General features: G+C 38.6%; 1 protein-coding gene across 23 annotated transcripts in view; it reads left to right on the top strand.

The window, feature by feature from the left end:
* Window positions 1-18,062, top strand: part of LOC116255843 (histone-lysine N-methyltransferase ATXR7) — a 44,794-nt gene extending 26,732 nt beyond the window's left edge. For 17 of the 23 annotated variants that reach the window (XM_050078337.1, XM_050078336.1, XM_050078338.1 and 14 more), the window contains 2 exons: window positions 3,829-3,883; window positions 17,735-18,062. The gene's annotated coding sequence lies outside the window, so the exon portion shown is untranslated. Of the gene's footprint in view, window positions 1-2,529; window positions 2,880-3,828; window positions 3,884-17,455; window positions 17,569-17,734 lie in introns of those variants that run through there. The other 6 variants (XM_031631902.2, XM_031631898.2, XM_050078323.1 and 3 more) reach the window with 3 other exon arrangements.
* The last annotated feature ends 2,248 nt before the right edge of the window (window positions 18,063-20,310 follow it).

Raw genomic sequence — 20,310 nt, 5'->3', positions numbered from 1 at the left:
GCTCCTTTGCTTTTTACATGCATTTCCCCTCTCCTCATTTCCATGTCATATCATCATCTGCAACGCCGAATAGATCATATGTACACATTTTCTGCCTTCTGGCATCCAAATGGAATCATTAGGATATGTGACAACTGTAGCATCTGTGTGCCTGGTTATTGTCAACGTCAGAGGGACGTGTTTCCTCACATATTAATATAACTATATACGCCTTTGGGCAATGCTTTTATCTGCATTGGACGTTTTTTACTTGGTCTATTTTATTTGGTCAATGCCCGGATAGAAGGAGAGGGGGATACTATGGATGCCTGAATTGAAGGTATCTGTCTATATTAATCTTCACATTGCTTATATACAAGACTAGGTTTCGTGCATCGTTTATCTTGACTACGCCGCGTATTTTCCTGGAGCTTGGAAAATTTGATGCATTCTAGTGGAAAAATCACCAAGTTCTGTTTTTTTTTTTTTCTGCTTTTTACTGATAAAGAATTTGCGAAGGGAAACACAGCTGATCTTCAATTTTTTTTTTTTAATGGAAAGCCAATATCACTATAGTGCATGACTTCAAAGTATGTCTCTTTTTATGTTTTTAAATTAATATATAAAATTAAAATTTCAAGTCACATCTCACAATAGACTTTCAAGTTCTCATTTTAGGTAGTTATCATATGGATGAAATATTATTATAAAAGGCATCCAGTGCTTGTGCTGTTTGCTGCTTTTAATTGTAAAAAATAAAATAAAAAAAAATGTTCTGAAAGGAAGGGCCTTCCTTCCAGGATGGGGATAAAAAATGTTGCCTTGATGAGTTCTATAATGCCTTTTATTAACGAATTCACATTATACAAATATCTTTTGTCTTTCAAAGTAAAAAACTGAGAGAAAGTGGATAAATTGTTTTAAGCTAAAGACTGCCCCGAGACATCACATGCGGATATTGTTTTGAGGATGGAGCAATGTGGTGAACAAGAGTCCATTTGACAAGATGTAAAAAATGAGAAAATGTGCATTCACTCGATCTTGGTTTGCCGAAGTCCGATCTCTTCGGCCGGTACGTTTGGGCTCTGGTCACATTCTTTCTCACTTAGGTGGGCGTGTTAGTCAATTAAGTTCCGTTTATTTCAACAATTGGTCTCTTGTTTTATGCATGCCACTACGGCTGCAGTAGTAAACTCCCGGAACCAGGTTTATGAAGGACTTACCTTGAGTACTAAATTTGATTTGTTACTGAGGGTCTGTATAAGTGAAACTAAATACCCAGGCGTCAAAATGCTGGGTATTTAATACTACACATTTTTATAGAAGTTTTGTACCACCTTTCTTACGCCCCATTTTGTTCAACGGACTGGAACTTTTGTTTGAGTATTTTAGTTTCATTTTTGCTTAAAATGAATTACAATATTACTTGAACTGAGAAAAGGTGCGAGGGAAAGAAGACGAGGACTAAACAGTCAAAAAAAATTGTTCCAGCATTAAAGTTTTACTTGTTTAGGTGAAACTTTAATGCTGGTATTAAAGTTCCATAACTCATTCTAAACTCTCGAAACTAAAGTTGCGCATTCGTTTCTTATGGAACTTTTCATAAAATTTGAACTAAAGTTTTATCTCTACAGTAGAATTCTGCCTATTTAAATAGGCCCTTAATGATCCGTTTTACTATTTTGTGTATGAAAAAAAGGTGTCGTTGTGGTGGGTGGTGTTCAAACCTTTCTTCAGAGGGTAGTATCCGGTGATTTTCCAAGTCATAATTAGATGCCTTATGTTTATTTGTAGATATAGTAAAAACAGAATTTGTCATAACTATAGGGATAACTTGGAAAAGGTATATGTTTGATGATCTCTATGATAGGTAGTTGTGTATAAAATGTATATACAAGTGCCCGGCAGTGAATATTATGATATTGGGGTAAATCTGGAAAATATTCAAATGAGTCTGATGAAACCCAAAAAATTTGAATTTTTTTTCTTACATTAAATGCCTTTGCACTTCCTCATCTTTCCTTCTTTCCTTCCTGCCACTTTACTATATCCTTCCTGAACCCTGCCAATTTGTAACATATAAACCTCTCTGAAATCCGTCTGGTTCGTTTGACCAATTTTTCTCACAATTCAGTGGCCAGAACTAGATCCTTTTCACTTCATTTTTCTAGTTCTTGGCAAACGTGATTGACTATGCAGTGGTGTCGTAACCATGCTAACTGTTTCTTTCTCTGGAAGTGGAGGGTTTTTTTTCCTTCAAAAAGAAATTTCATCCTCGGCATCTTTCCGTATACAGTCGGATGAGATGCGTCAACTGCTATTTAATGGGTTGTCATGTTTTGGCCCGTAGTTTTATTGAGAAATGTTTAACCTTTTTCGTTTACGAAATTGTTATGAACAAAACAGAAGAGGTCATCTAATCTAAGCATTCCAAATCTTAGTAAGGTTACTGACTGTAAACTTTTATTACAACTTTGTGTTTGTCTGTAAAAGAACTTGTGTATCTCAGAGCTCAGGTTTTTAACCTCGTCAATCAACATTACTTGACAGGCAAGGTTCGAGGGATATGACCCATGGCCACCTTTCTATATGTGCGACTGATGCATTTTATTCATGGGATTTGCGCAGTAATTTCGACTAGAGCCCTGTTTATTGTTGTCTCTTTAGATGCAGTCCAGCGGACGAAGCGACGTTTGGCTCGGGATGGGCAACTTCACAGCTAAAAAAATTAGTAGTACTGAGCATGAATGCTCCTCTAAAATTTAAGTGTCGTCCGAGTTTTCAACATTGTCTTATTTTTTCTTTTTGAAAAGAGCATGGCTTCATTCAAGGGCCAAGAAAACGGACATCTATTCATGTACCTTCTTTCCTTGAAAGGCATCATTAAATGGGTGGCTGCATTTTTCTTGAAACATTTTCATTTGAGTACATTTTTTATTAAAAGTCCCTTGACTGCTTGTTATGTTGTGGGGGTGAATAAAATTTTTGATGGTGCACAAGGAGCTACTATTAAATGTTTTATGTATACGCTGTCTTTTAAATCTTGCCAAAATATAAACCGTATTTAATTTTAAGATTTCAATTTTATTTTAAATGATACCTGCTCGATTATTTTTTATTAGTATTCGATGGTCATTTTTATTTTTTAAAAATAATGTAATAAAGCTTATATCTTCAATAATGTATCTTAATTAAATTTTGATAAATAGATGATATTTTCAAATAAGAAAACGTTGTGAAAAATCTCCTCTTTTGGGTTTATTCTTTTCGCTTCTAAAATTTTGGTGCCATTAAGGTGCATCATCTCCTATTTTAAAGGAAACATGAAATAGCGCGCAAAAATCCCACCCTTTTCATAAGACAAATGTCAAGACACACTGATATTAAGGGTGCCTCGAATCGGCCAGAAGTCGAGTCGTTTCAGTTTTTGATTCAGAAGCTTACAGGTGTCAGGAGATTCTCCTTTGTCGGGATCTCTCCGAGGCCAGCATGACTTGGCCGCTTCAGGCTAAATTGCCTGTTTTACCCTTGAAGACTTTAAAAGCCCACCGATACCCCGAACGGGTTTTCTCTGGACCGTCATTGCTGTTGCTAATTCATGAGCAACCAGCGTCCGTCGTCCGCACCGGGCGGCTCTGCTATCTGCCGCTGTCCGGCGTCCTGTTCCTCGTCTCGGCCTGTTCCTCTTTCCTCTCCTTCTGATTTTGGATTCATTTGGTGACGATTTTGGGTACTAGAGCTTCTTGTTACTTCCGTTCCTTTTTATTGATGTTAGTCCACCTCATCGTTATTGTTTCTTGCTTTATTCTTCTCTTGCACATTGTGAGCGTCGTAATTGTTCAATTTCAGAGGGAAGAAATTCTGGTGCTTTATGGATGGACAATAAGCATGTTCTCTTGTTACGGTGAGTTTTATGGGCTTCGTAAGCAACACATTCTTCAATAAATAAAATGTCGTTCGCTCTTTGTGCAGCTGTTTTTGCGTTTAATATGTGTTTCATGCAAACTGAACATGAAAACGATCATCTTTTAATTTTTCTAGACTGTCTATGCTTTTTTGTTATTTTTTAAAATTGTCCTCTTTTTTTTTCCTGATATTCATTTTCTCAATTTTATTTCTAAATTACAGGGCATTTTTGGTCAATTCGATTTATGAAGTATTCTAATTCCGATCCGATTCATCTGTCCGCTGAATCGTTAGGCTTCCAGATTCGATCCGATTTCCGTAACATTGCTAACAAGGCATTGAAGGCGCTTTCATTTGTAAAAACAGTAATATAAAACCTATCATCCTCACAATAAAAACGCCGATGGAGAGAGAGAGAGAGAGAGAGAGAGAGAGAGAGCTATTGTACCGGGTTAACCGATTAAATGCCATTCAGTTCAGTTGCTTACGTCCAACCGGTACCATCCTTGTTGCCTGGATATTGGATTTTTCACTACAGGAAAAAATATTTGTTTCTCCTGAATTTGCAAGGGACGTCTTCAACCCCAAACCTTTTGATGCTTCTGCTGTTCTTGCTTATGTGGCTCCTTTAGGCTTTAAGACAATAAACCACCTGGATGTTCAAGGTGGGACCATGATAATGTTACATGTATTTGCCCCGTGTGCTTCGAGCTAAGTTCTCTAGTTCTCTGAGCCCCCTTTTTAACATTTCACTTGCGAGCCTGTTTCATTCTAATTTCTAAGGACCCATCATTCTTTACCAATTTCCTCCAACTCTGCTCTTTTCAGTTTTCATCCTTTCTCCAAGAGGTCAATCAAATTCTTGTTCAGCACATTGCTAGAAGATAGAGGGTGACGATAGTTGGGAAGGTGTTAGGAGTGAAGAACCTAGAGAATATCCTCGGCTATGCAGTTCTGTTCCGTAGAGGTGCTTGCCAGAAATTAAAAGTTCTGCTCATTTAGTGGGCCCTTTATTGGAGGGCTTCTTGTTATCCCAAAAATAATGAAGGTTTTCTTTTCTCCCTTGGGCTTGGAAGCTGCGGTTTGGCAGACCTTTACCAGTTCCCTTAATTTTTCAAATACAAAAAAGGCACAGTCAGGCCTCTAGTCCAGATGCTTAGTTTTCTAGGTGCTTCTTATCATTGGTTGAAGCTAGTTTGGCCAACAAAAAGGCTGTCTAGTTGCTCTCTCTTAGTTGTCAAGGTGCCCAAGCAGCGCCTAGGTGGGACTAGGCGCCCCTAGGCAAAAAAGGTAACCTTTTTTTTTTTTTGTTTTTTTTTAGTTATGTTAACCATTACATAATAAAATTATGTACTTACTGACTGAACTGTAAGCTTCTATGCCAAGTAAAACTTGAAAAACTGTTCTGTTTTGTTCTAATTGAATGATTATACTTTGTAAGTAAAGCCAAAAAGTAAAACATGAAAAACTGTTCTTTTTTTGTTTACATGACAGATTAACAATACATTTCCAGCTTGTTTACATACTGGAAAACTGTGATGTTCTGTTGTAGTTGATGCTGGAAAATGCTTATAGACTATTTCAGTTATACACGTTATAGACTATTTCACTTGAATCATTTCAAACAAAAATCATATCAAATCAGTACATATAATATACATTACAAGTTTACAACAGATTGTACATATAACATATAATATAAATATAACACACAAAACACCCTCACAAATGAGAAAATAAATTGTATTCAGGTTGCAAAAGTGAGGTCTGCACGTATTTCTCTGATTACTAGGCATGCATTAAACGAGAAACTGGTGGTCTTTTTACAATAAACGTAGGTTTTAACATGGGTAAGAAGGCTGGCACAGGTTCCACAAAATATGTTTTAGAGCACATAAGATTTATATAGAAATTCATTGGTTTTATAGAATATGTACTTAACGTATGGCGGGAATTTCCTCTTGATGAGTTGGTATAGAATATGTAATTAAAGTACAACAATATGTAGTTAAAGAACATAAATTATATAATAAGTGCACATAATATAAGTATATATGGTATATAACAGTGTATAATAAAATTACAGGATTTAATTTGAAAAGAATGTGACTTTTCACCTTCCCATTGATATAAGATATGTAATTAAAGTACTACAGTCTGTACTTAAAGAACAAAAATTATATAATATAATTGCACATAATATAAGCAATGTTATCACTGCCGTATCGTATCGCGTATCGGTCGGGCCGACCTATATGCCCTATCGTAACATATCGTAAATGTATCGTAACGTATCGTAACGTATCGTAAAATTAATTTTTTAATTTGTAAAAAATATTAAAAAATTATAAAAATAGAAAAAAATCAGAACAATTCTAAAAAAATCCGAAAAAGCAAGCAAAAATCAGAAAAAATCAAGAAAAATGTATTTAAAGGAACATTCATCATTCATGTATATGAAGTATGAACTATGAAGTATGAATATGAACAACACATTCCAAAATAAGAAATCAAACATTCAAAAATCAAAATAACATACTAAGCAGCTGAAGAGTATTCGATTACATCACAATTCATAAGTTCAGAAGTCAAAACATATAGACATAGTTATCTTATTTCATGATTCAACAAAAAGCCTCATCAATCGTCATCTGCATCATCATCTTCATTTTCTTCATTAAGTGCTTCTTCTATCCCCTCTGTTGCAAATGGAATGTCACCAACATTCCATTGCTCCCTAGCCTCTCCTTCTTCAATAATCTCTGCTGCTCCTTCAAGGTTCAAAAAATCAAGATCATCCTCATCAAGTATTGCAGATGGTTCTTCTTCAACCCAAGAATCTAATATATCAGAATGGTCAATGTTGATAGGATCATATTGAGTGTGATGCTTCCTCATAGATGTTGTTTCTAGTTGCCTAACAAGAGAAAAATTTAACAAATTGTGAGAAATTAAAATATATATTAGAATTTGCTATTTTATATAACAAATGTTTACCTTTGTCTCAACTTCATATTATAACGAACGAAAACAAGGTCATTCAACCTTTTATGTTCCAGCCTATTCCTCTTCTTACTGTGGATGTGCTGAAATACACTCCAATTTCTTTCACATCCAGTTGCACTACATGTTTGGCTGAGGATTCTAATTGCAAGCTTCCTTAATTCTGGGCAATCATGCCCAAACCTTTTCCACCACAAATCTAATAACAGATGAGAAGTAAAAATGAGATAAAATAAATATATGAGAAGGTAGAATAGAAGCTAAACAACAAAAAGTATCAAGTCTCTTTTTCTAATACCTAGACGCATAGTTGTGCTGCATTGAACTGCTGTGTCTCTCGCCATGATACCAGAAGCCGTATCATATTTGTTGATCGACATATGGATAGCGTCTTGTTTTTTATTATCACTTACTAATACCTCAATACAATCCAACATGCCATACTCGACTTCTCTGTCCTTCTTAAAAGTGGGAAGATATCTAATAGCAGGATTTAGATAATAGGCTGTTGCATGAAGGATGAAGTTGTCCAGACCACCTTTCATCTATAATCTTTCATATAGGCATGTACAACTTCTTTTTTCCCTTCATATTATCTCTAATGGTCTCCTTGGTTCTGTTCATAGACTCATATAAATATCCAATAGAAGGTCTATCTTCACTATCAACTAATATGAGGACTTTCACTAGAGGTACACAAATCTTCAATAACTGCACACATGATTCCCAAAAGTCAGCATCGAAGATGGTATCCACAACTGTCGTAACCTTTCTTTTATAGGATTGTGGATATGTAGCCTAATCATCACTTGAAAACATCTGCCTGAGAGGAGTTTTTTGCTTGATTATAAATAAACTTCGTGATTTCTTGTCATCTATGAACTGTCAACTTCATATCATCTCTTTCACCAAGATCCTGAAGCATAAGATTTACACAGTGAGCAGCACATGGACTCCAATAAAATGTCATATATCGTGCTGCTAACATTTCATCTGCAGCTTTATAATTTGTTGCATTATCAGTGATAAATTGTACGACATTTTGAGGCCCAACTTCTTGTATAACTTTATCAAAAATCTCAAACAAAACATCAGCAGTCTTAGGAGTATCAGACAAATCAACAGATTTTAAGAACATAGTACCAAGAGGGCAATATGCAAGGAAGTTTGCCAATGTTCTGTTCTTGATGTCTGTCCACCCATCTGCCATTACACTGCATCCTGTAGCTTTCCAGCTCAATTTTAGTTCATCACAATATGCCTTGACATCTCTAACTACATTGTTGAGAATTTTACTTCGCAATTTATGAAACGAGGGCATTTTATACCCTCGACCTGCACTAGCAATCACATCTGCTATATGTTGAAATGATAAGAGTTTGTTGCATTGAAGGGAATGGATGCATCTGCTACAAGTTTTAAATGTTATGTATTACATCACAAGATGATAATGAAATTGTGAAAATGTTCAATGCCAATATAAAATTAAAGCACTCTCGACTCTCATTCATAATCTTCATCATCTTCATTCTCATCCTCATCTCCATCTTCTTCTTCATCTTCATCTTCATGAATTTGAAGATCCTCACCAACATATCCAGCAGGCTCTCCTTCATCAACAAATTTTGTTGCTTCATGTTCAAGGTTGAAGCATTGAAGATCTTCATCATCAAATATTATAGTTGGTTCTTCTTCAATCCATGGTTCTAGATCTTCAAAGATTTCTAAGCTGATAGGATCAAACTGAGATGTGTGCTTTCTTGTTGATGCTTTTTGTAATTATTTATGTTAAACAAGAAAAAACTTGTTAATAGATAATTATATATAAATATATTGTAAACAACTATAAATATTAAGCTATTACCTTTGTTTCAACCTCAAATTATATCGAACAAAGACAAGGTCATTCAACCTTTTATGTTCAATCTTATTCCTTCTCTTGTTGTAGATATATTGGAAAACACTCCAATTCCTTTTGCATCCACTAACATATAGATCCAACTCATTGTGCACAACATCTTGTACTCAAGTATCTGTCATTAACATTTCAATACAATTTAACAAACCATGCGTGACTTCTCTGTCCATCTTAAATGTAATAGAAAATCTAATTGCAGGATTTAGATAGTAAGCTGCTTCATGAAGAGGTTGATGAAGTTGTCCAGTCCACCTTTTATCTATACTCTTCCATATGGGCATATATAATTTTTTCTTCATTTTCAAGTTGTCTCGAATTGCTTCTTTTGCTTTATCCATAGCCTCATATAAGTATCCTATGTAAGACCTATCCTCGCTGTCAGCTAACCTGAGAACTTTAACTAATGGAACACAGACCTTCAATAGCTTTACACATGATTCCCAAAATTCGTTATTAAATATAATATCCACAACTAAAGAAGAATTTCTTTTATGAGCATGTGGATATGCAGCCCATTCTTCTTCACTAGAGAACATCTGCCTCAACGGAGTTATTTGTTTCACTATACTCTGCACAGTTAATACAGTTATGACAAATCTAGTTTGTGTAGGTCGTATTAATTCAACTCCTTTTGTAAATTTTCTCATTAAACTCAATACATATGCATGATTGTAGATAACTTTTGTAATCTCTTGGCATTGATCAACAACTGATTTCATATTATGCATCTCACTAAAATCTTGAAGCATTAGATTAACACAATGAGTGACACATGGACTCCAATAAAATGTTCTATACTTTTGAAATAACATATCCCCTGCAGCTCTATAATTTGTAGCATTATCTGTAATAAATTGTACAATGTTTGTAGGTCCAACCTCTTGTACGACATTATCAAAAACATTGAACAAATTCTTAGCAGTCTTAGGAACATCAGACAAATCATGAGATTTCAAGAACATTGTACCTTTAGATCAATAAACAAGAAAATTCACAAGTGTTCTTGACCGTGTATCGGTCCATGCATCTGAGACAATGGAGCAACATGTTTCCTTCCAACATAATTTCAACTGATTGCAATTTTTCGATACTTCTTTCACCGTAATTTGCACTTCAATTGATTATATGATGACATTTTGAATTCGGGGCCTATAGAAGCAATTGCATCTGCCATAGCTTGGAACTGAAAGGAATTAGCTGCATTAAAGAGAATACATGCATCATAAAACCATTTTGCTATCGTCATTTGTGCCTGATGTAGCATATCTTTAGATGTCATAGCAGCACGAATCTAGGGCTAACAACTTGGGCCAGTAGATGAAGGGAAAAAAGTTTTTAATATAACCAACACTAGACCTACCACTGAGAACTCTACCACCAGGTCGATGACCACCCCTAATATCTGGTGTACCTCTTCTCTTCCTTCTAGATGAGCCACATCGACCTCCTTCATACATGATTCCTTTCCCTCTACCTCTTGAGCTCTCCATTTATGTTCTTAGAGTGTTGTCATATTCATCATGTTCAACATTTTCCTAAGCTTCTTCTTCTTGTTCATCTTCCCAAGGCTCATTATAGCCTTCATCTGCCTCTTCCATTTGTTTTTTTACTTTTTTTTGATGTAAAACATTAAGCATATGTAAACATTGTTGACGTACAAGTGGAGGCAAAGGTTTGTTTGGTTTTCCAACGCATGGAGCTACCTTTGGATGTTCCTACCAAATGGTGTTTCATTTTAATAATCTTACTTGAAAATGTATTCTCACAAAAGCTGCATTGGAGTTGTAGAAACACGAACCACAAAGAGAGAGAGAGTGGAGAACGAACACACAATCTACGTAGAAAACCTCAGAAAGAGGTGAAAAACCACGGGGAGGCTCTGACCTAGGTGCTCACCGCAACCCTAGGAGATAGAAAATTATATTTCACTTAATTCAACACTAAACACAAGTGACAATATAAAGAGGGAGAGAGGAGGAGCCGCCTAGGGTACCGAGCCCGCCTCGGTACCCGCGCCCCATAGAACCGGGTCCAGGAATGGACCCGGTTCCCACAGCAACATATTCTAACACTCCCCCTCAAGCTTGGCATACATGTCAAACATGCCAAGCTTGCTAACATTCTTTTCGAATGAAGTAGTACAAAGCCCTTTAGTTAGGACGTCTGCAACTTGATCTTCAGACTTCATATATGGCAGAATCAGCTCCTTTGAGTCTATGCGTTCCCGGATAAAATGGCGGTCAATCTCCACATGTTTGGTCCTGTCATGTAGAACTGGATTATTGGCAAGATTAATCGCAGACTTGTTGTCACAGTACATCTTCATTTTATCTCCCAGTTCCACACCAATATCAGTCAAAAGAATCTTCAGCCACAGCATCTCTGTAACCCCCATTGCAACAGCCCTGTACTCAGCCTCAGCACTAGACCTCGAACATACTTCTTGCCTCTTACTTCTCCAAACAACTAGGTTACCTCCAAGAAAGATACAATACCCTGTAGTAGACCTCCTTGTGTCAGTGCAACTTGCCCAATCTGCATCTGAGTAGCCCTCAATAGTAAGTTTGTCTTGTCGAGTATACAGCAGTCCTTTTCCTGGGTCATTCTTTAGATATCCCAACACACTTTCTGCACTCTTCCAGTGACAATCCGTGGGAGCATGCATAAATTGACTTAGCACATTTACCGCATACGTGATATCAGGGCGAGTTAGAGTAAGATAGATAAGCTTACCTACTAGCCTCTGATATCGCCCTTTTCCTTCCTCATCCAGAATAGTGCCCGTCTTGATACTTATCTTAGTTCCCGACTCTATAGGAGTAAGATAGGGCCTACAACCAAGTTTACCTGTCTCCTTTAGTAAGTCAAGAGTGTACTTCCTTTGATTCATAACCAGCCCTGTCTCTGATCGAGCAATCTCTATCCCCAGAAAGTATCTCAGCTTACCCAGATCCTTGAGGTCGAATTCTTTAGCTAATCTCTCCTTCATCTTTCTGTTTTCTTCTTCATCACTGCCAGTGACAATCATATCATCAACGTAGACAAGGAGAAGACTCACCAGACCATCTCTCTGCTTTATGAATAGGGTATGATCTCCATTTCCTTGCTTGTACCCAGTAGACTTCATAACGATCCTTAGTCTCTCAAACCAAGCTCTAGGCGACTGCTTCAAGCCATACAAAGCTTTCTTGAGGTGACAACATTTTCCCTCTTGAACATACCTGGGAGGCATGCTCATATAGACTTCTTCCTCCAGATGGCCGTTCAAGAACGCATTTTTAACATCAAGCTGGTCCATGCGCCACTTCCTGTGCACAGCAAGAGCAAGAATAACCCTCACGGTCTTCAACTTTGCAACAGGGGCAAAGGTCTCAAGATAGTCGATCCCATACTTCTGGCTGAACCCCTTTGCAACCAAACGAGCTTTATATCGATCTACAGTGCCATCAGGTTTGTACTTCACGTTGTAAACCCACTTAGAGCCAACTAAGTGTGTCCCTTTAGGGATATCAACAACTTCCCATGTTTTGTTCTTAGCTAACGCACCCATCTCCTCTGTCATAGCATGTAACCACTTGGGATCATCCTTAGCATCATCCACCGACCTGGGAATAACAACTTTGGATAAGGTTGTGATAAAACATTTGTAATTTGTACTGAGCTTAGCATAAGAAACAAATGTCTGAATAGGGTGAGAAGTACATGACCTGGTGCCTTTGCGCAAAGCAATGGGGAGCTCTTCATTCGATGGACTTGGGTCATCCGAGGAGATCACAGGATTGGGATTGGTTCTATCCTCATCACCAACATCTTCCACTGTAGCTTTCTCCTTTCTGACATAAACCTGGCCAAACAAGTGATCCCGGGCAACAGTGGGCTGAGCATCCACCGTGACCCCTTCCATATGGCTGCCCTTCTCATTACTGACCGTGACCGTGTCAATCACACTGGGACTAACCTTGTAATCCAAAAACTCCATAAACTGAATCAGCTGGTTAGAGGAATACTCTTCCCCTTTGTTCCCAAGACACTCCCCCTGAAGAGGATTCACCGAAAAATACGACTCATGTTCATGAAATGTGACATCCCTCGAAACATACACTTTGGAAGTAGTGGGATCCACACATTTATACCCCTTTTGAGTGGAAGAGTACCCCAAGAAAACTCCTTTAATAGACCGGGGATCAAGTTTTTTGAGAGTAGGGCTATGATTATGCACAAAACAACTGCACCCAAAGACACGAGGAGTAAGAGGCCACGGATTCTGAGTGGGCCACAGGGTAGAATAAGGAGACTGACCATCCAACACCCTAGTAGGCATACGGTTAATGAGATGTGCACTAGTGAGAAGTGCATCACCCCAATACCGCTTCGGGACATGACGTTGGAACATAATGGCCCGGGTAACATTCAATAGATGACGATTTTTACGTTCAGCTATACCATTTTGAGGAGGTGTATAACTACAAGAGGTTTCATGAACAATACCCTTGCCTTTCAAGAATTCATCAAGGGATTGGGAGACATATTCCCTTGCATTATCCGTACGGAAAGCTTGAACAGTAGTATGGAATTGAGTCTCAACAAAGGCAACAAAGTTTTTCACAACTGCTGGAACCTCACTACGTTCTCGCAACAAGTACACGAACGTACATCTAGAGTAATCATCAATAAGCGTCAAAAAATAGTGACAACCACCACACGTGGGTACTCCAGAAGGACCCCAAACATCGGAATGAACTAAGGCAAACGGATGAGTGGTTTTATTCAAAGAAATAGGGTACGAAGCCCTGACATGTTTAGCCAATTGACACACTTCACAAGCGAAGGAGTCAATGGAGACAGAAGCAAACAAATGAGGAAACAACTTCTTTATTAACTGGAAGGGGAGATGTCCAAGTCGCTCGTGCCATCGCAGAACAGTAGATCTATCGTTCACACCAGACAAGTGACCACTCGTGGCAGAAATCAATGCTGAAGCAACTTGTACCGACAGCCTGTAGAGCCCATCAGTAACCGAACTAATCCCAATCTTCTTTCCCGTCACCAATTCCTGCAGGGAACAATGATCAGCAGAGAAAATCAGATTACAGTTTAATTCTTTAGTAATACTGCTGACAGAGAGTAAGTTCACAGGAATATTTGGAACATGCAGGGCATTGTGGAGACGGTATTTGTTCAACAGGGACAAGCTCCCTTTCCCAGCCACAGAGATAGAAGACCCATCTGCCATAGACACGCGTTGCTTGCCAGAGGAAAGTTGATATTCTTGAAAGAGTTTAGAGTCCCCTGTCATGTGGTGAGTGGCTCCACTATCAACAATCCAATCACCAAGAGAAGAGTTACCTTGATCAGTCGAGGCAACGAGGGCTTGGGCTAGCTGAGCCCCTTCAGACGTGGAGGACTCCTCAGGGTTAGTAGATAGACGGCTGATGTACGCCTGTAGCTCCTTGAGTTGAGCAGGGGACAACTTGGACTTTGCACCACTAGAAGAATTGCTCTGACTGGAATCAGACACAGAAGGGCTACGCTTGCCAGAGGGAGGACGACCTCTGACCAGTCTCTTCTCGGGATGAAGATCCCAACAGAAATCCACCGAATGCCCCAACTTGTGGCAATGAGTGCAATGTCGGGCAGGACGCTGCCCAGTCCCTGCGGCACGGCTGACAAAGGCAGAAGGGCCATGACCGGTGTCAAGATGCATCACCTGGCGACGTTGTTCTTCAGACTCAACACGAGCATATACTTCCTCTATCCCCGGAATCTCAGCACCATTAAGAATCTGGCTACGAATAGACTCAAATTCATCCCGCAGGCCTCCCAGAAACAGAAACTTACGGTCCATCCATTCCTTTTCCCAGTAGAGGGAATGATCTGAACCGCACGTCCACTCATCAGTCACATGATAATCTAGCTCCTCCCATTTGGTCTTCAGGGCAGCATAGAAGGCAGCAACAGACAAATCACCCTGTGTCAGAGAGTAAATACTGCGTTTAATCTGATAAGTGCGCAGATGTCTCTTCTTGCGACCATACATCTTTGCAAGCACAGTCCACATATCAAAAGAGGTCGGCTTCCGCAGAATGAGGGGCTGGATATCGGATGACACGGAGCTGATAATCCACACCTTCACTTGGCTGTCCTCCAACGCCCACGTCGCCCATTGAGGATCAGATTTGATGGGCGCAGGTTTGTCGCCAGTGATGTAAGAGAGACGCCCACGGCTAGTAATCCCAATCTCGAGAGCGGCAGACCAAGATAGGTAATTGTCCTTGGTCAGACGGATGGAGGTGACCTGGATCGGCACGTTCTCAGTCTTGGAGGCACTGCCCGTGTCAAGAACGGCATCTTTTTGAGTCCCCATCGCTTCTGCCATCACAAATAAGCACGCAACAACAAGAGGCACAGCAGCGGGAATGAGGCAACGGCGACGGGAAGGAGGCAGCGGCGACGGCGGCGGGAATGAGGCAGCGGCAACGGAAAGCAGGCGACGGCGCAACACAGAGGCCACTCACGGTGGCAGAAACAAAGAACGGGCCGAACGGAGGACCGCGGAGGCACAAAAGAGGACGGCGGAACAGAGGACGGCGGCGGCGGAACAAAGGACAACGGCGGCAGAGCAGGGCGACGTCACAAGGGCAGCAGCGGCGCCGGAACAGAGAACGGCGGCGGCGGAACAAAGGACAGCGGCGGCAGAGCAGGGCGACGTCACAAGGGCAGCAGCGGCGCCGGAACTTCAACGGCGTCGGGCGACGAAAAAACTTGACGATTCTCGGAAAAAACGCTTCTCCAACTCCGCTGGCTCTGATACCATGTAGAAACACGAACCACAAAGAGAGAGAGAGTGGAGAACGAACACACAATCTACGTGGAAAACCTCAGAAAGAGGTGAAAAACCACGGGGAGGCTCTGACCTAGGTGCTCACCGCAACCCTAGGAGAGAGAAAATTATATTTCACTTAATTCAACACTAAACACAAGTGACAATATAAAGAGGGAGAGAGGAGGAGCCGCCTAGGGTACCGAGCCCGCCTCGGTACCCGCGCCCCATAGAACCGGGTCCAGGAATGGACCCGGTTCCCACAGCAACATATTCTAACAGGAGTTTTAGCCGGTCATTCTCCTTCACCCTTTCGCACCGTTGCCATGTGGGATCAGACCATGCCATATCTTTACAGAAAAACAAAAACCTACGGTAAACTTAATGAAAAAAAATCGAAATCTTTTAATCTACGGTAAAAATATATGAATATATGGTAAAAAATATTGATTTCATACCTTATGGAGAAGAAATAAAAAAAACCCCCTTTTCTCTCAACGAAAATCAGCCACCCACGTACACATCAATGGTTGAATCAGTGATTTCACGGTGAAAATCGCTGATTTCACGACGGAAATCAATGATTTCCCTCAAAGGCGGCACAGTCTCTAGGTTAGAAATGAAGAAGGGGTGGGTTTTTATAAAAGAAACTCAGGAAAAAAGGGGTTCGGGCCCCTTTTCTTCGAAATCAGCCCGTATCGTACAATACGGGGCATACAGGCATGATACACCCCCTTTTTACGATATGGGGGTGTAGCGTATCGTACTTTACAAACGATACGATACGGCCTCGTATTGTGCAATACGTACAACACTGAATTTGGTTAGAAATGTAGAACTGAATCATTATGTGCCTATGGAGGAAGTACATTGCTCATCTAATGCCTGGCTGATGTTGATGACTATATCTCTATATGCTTTGTCACATGGACTCTTCAAAAAAGGGGCAGATCCCATGTTGACATGACGAGGGTGGGGCATACAGGCATGATACACCCCCTTTTTACGATACGGGGGTGTAGCGTATCGTACTTTACAAACTATACGATACGACCTCGTATCGTGTGATACGTACAACACTGAATTTGGTTAGAAATGTAGAACTGAATCATTATGTGCCTATGGAGGAAGTACATTGCTCATCTAATGCCTGGCTGATGTTGATAACTATATCTCTATATGCTTTGTCACATGGACTCTTCAAAAAAGGGGCAGGTCCCATGTTGACATGACGAGGGTGCGGCTCCGGCATGCACCCAAGACATGACGAGGGTGCGGCTCCGGCATGCACCCAAAGTCCCAAACCACACCATCTCTTATTCATGTTCAAAATTTTTGCATTCTTTTTGTTTTGTTCTCTCTCCCTCTCTTCCTTTATGTGCAGTAATAAAAGTAAAAGAAAGAGACAAATTAAGCTAAGAAACAACTATATATATATAGCTCCCGGCATTCAAGTTTTTGTGATGTTCCGCACTTGCATCTGCACCCGCACTGGCACCAGCACCCTGCACTCATGTGGTAGTCGAAATGAAGTTTCGATGTTGAATCATCTTGTGTATTCTACTTCTTGCAAGACGGATATCTAGAAAGCCTATGGTTGTTGAATTCACCAGTCGATCCTTTGTCAAACCTAGTTTCCAGCTTTTCTAAAAGAAACTCTAAATTTTTAGTTTGAGATAGTCTATGGGACCACATGATGCATTTGGAAAATGCAGGCCTGAACACACAAAGGACTTGTTTGAAGTGACATGTTTACCCTCATTATATATGTCACTTGTCACACTATTTATTTCTTATCTAGTTTATGTTACTAATTTCATTGGTGACAGTTTCAGCTTTTTCTCTTTGAATATATGTGCTACACCACCTTTCACTTGTTTCCCATGAACATGGAAGGAGAGAACCCAGGGTATATCGTGCTTGAACCCTTCCCTCTATGACTGTGAGTTTTGAAGCTCCTATATGTGCGTTTCTCTTGCAAAAATTAACATTTGGGCGTAAGATAGGAAAGCAACTACTAAAACATGGTTCAATTAGTCTTCGTAGATTTTGTTGCATTCCCGCTAAGATATACTACATTTAATATTTGGTTGATGTACGTTTTATAGGTCCTTATGATGGGATAGTTAGTAGATGGCATTCTATCAAGATTTTCATCGTACAACTGCCATGCAAAATATAGCCAAAGGAAAAAAAAAAGGAGACGCCGCATAAAGATGATATACTTAGTTTCTTCTTGCATATTTTTGTTGAAGTAAAATTTGCTATTGGGATGTATTTTTTTTATATGATTCATATTTTTGAGCAACTTTGAATTATGTGTTGTAGTACCACACTTCATATGGAAATTTGCTAGGTGACTTTTCAAATTTCTTGAATTTGGTAGTTAGTTAATTACTGATACATTTCCATCTTGAATGCATCTGATTTGTTCTACACATTGTTTTTCAAATGAAATTTGCTATAAAAATGTAGTCATGTATGTACATTATCTTCATAAACAAGTAGCATGAATTCAGTGGAAATGATCAATGAGTATGAATGTAACAATTGTGTTCCATCTATTGAAAAGTATGAGAAAATATGAATGGCGTATAAATTATTCCCTAATTTGACATTTTGTTAAACTTTCAAGGGTACAAAATATTATGTGCTGAAAATATGCAGACAACTTGACTAAAAGGAACTGTATTTGGAAGAGCGTCTTGCAAATAAAGGAAGCCACGTATTGCAATAAAGAGGTTATTGTAATAAAGAGTTCACAATAAAATATATGTAGATGGTAAAAGCAAATAATTTTGAATAACTATTGAAAAGTTCAGCGTCCATGATTTCATAAAAATATCTATGAGTCGTTGCGCATATTATTACGTTGTGGAAAGAGAAAAAACTATGAGTCAATAAGAGACTCATTGACTTAGGACACAGAATATATGGATGATAATTAACTACTTAAAAATTCCCTGAATATACTGTTTCATTGTGCAGTAAGTACTTTATCAATTAAATATAAAAAAATAACTAAGTTATCATATAATACACATATAGGCAAAAAATGAAAAGAAGGTTTTTATGATTTGATAAATAACAAGGCTGAAATTAATGAAAAGTTGGTATTATTTTTCACTACTATAATTTGAAAAGCTGTTATTGTATCTTTCAAAATTCAAATCAACGTTAACAGGTGAGAAAACATACTGAAATGTGAAAAATTAATTTTTTTTGCAGAGATATTTAAACATGTTTATAGTATTATTTTAAGATATGGAAGACTTATGAAAGTGGAAATTTAAAAGTTAAAATTTGGGTGAAAGTTGCATTGAAGGATTAGTGTTGTGTCTAACGTACCAAAAGTTAAATTTGTTGATGTTTATGAATGCAATAGTATAAGGGCTTAAACCTAATAAATGGTCTAATTATTGTAAAATATGAGTCGCTTGAGGCATATAAAAAGAAAGACTTATTCAACCATTTTTTGGTTGAACTTACAAGTGAAAGTGCAAAGAAAAAGATAAGAAATTTATGCATATTTGCATAATGTTTTATGGTCTGTGAAATTTATTCAGTACAATGTCTTGATGATTCTAATAATTTTTGCATAATTTGATAGCAAGTATGTAAAGTTTTTGTAGAATACTATTGATGCATCTTTGAAATATGTATTTATTATTTCTAGTGGAATTCGATAGTGAAAAGTGAAAACCATACATTAAATTTTTTGTTATTTGACAAAAGAAATCACCAAAGACCTTTTCAGAAAGCATGTTGTACATATGGGTGTTCATTATTTGTGATGATGAAGGGACAACATGAAATGGGGAAAACATCACCGTAGTAAATATGATAACAAATAGAAAAGCCCCAAGTGGAAAAATCTCATAATAATGAACATGATATACAAAGGGAAGACCCTGAACGAAGAACCTCGTAGGAAGCAATGGAAAGCCCAAATAATGGGAGCAAATCAAGCTGATTTCATGGCAAATGAGAGATGTTGGGAGGTGGCCATGAGCCATGTCCAAGTATAAAAAATCTGGGAAATGCCAGTATCATCCCAGCGAAGAACATGTTTGACCCTTAGAACATTAAACAAGCCAGTATAAATCCAGCTACAAACAATCCTCAAACTGCTGGCTTTCTACTGCAAAAGCCAGCAGGCGACGGTTTACAAAAACAGCTAAGGAACAACGATAGAACCTGATTTTTCGTTAGACAGATTATATCCTGCAACCTACCTAAACAAAACATTCACTCCTGGACATGGCCTCAAGTACAAGACTGACAAAAGATTTGACAGATTCAACGAAGACTGAGTTATGGCATGATTTTTGGCTTATTATGCCTGCCAATACGTCTATTTTGATTCTAGACACATCCCGAGGCAGAAAATTATGTAATCAAGAAAAAAAAGAACCACAAGAAAAATGATGGATTTTGACCTGTATAGCAGTCGACGAGTATCTTGATTGGTGATGGCGGAAATCACTTGAATTCAGTTTGAATTGGCTTGCCTTCATCGGACGAGACTGATATGATGCTTGAAATGCATTAGATTTCATACATATTTTGCATGCATTTATCCTTGTTTTAGTGCTTTTATATCTACGTTCACAATGACATAAGTTTCATGGAGGTTGGGTTTGAATTTGAGTGACAACAAAGCTAAAACAGACGAAATAAAGCG

The sequence above is a fragment of the Nymphaea colorata genome, chromosome 6 (genome assembly GCF_008831285.2).
Source record: "Nymphaea colorata isolate Beijing-Zhang1983 chromosome 6, ASM883128v2, whole genome shotgun sequence".
Lineage (NCBI taxonomy): Eukaryota > Viridiplantae > Streptophyta > Magnoliopsida > Nymphaeales > Nymphaeaceae > Nymphaea > Nymphaea colorata.
This window is presented reverse-complemented; position numbering and strand designations above follow the sequence as displayed.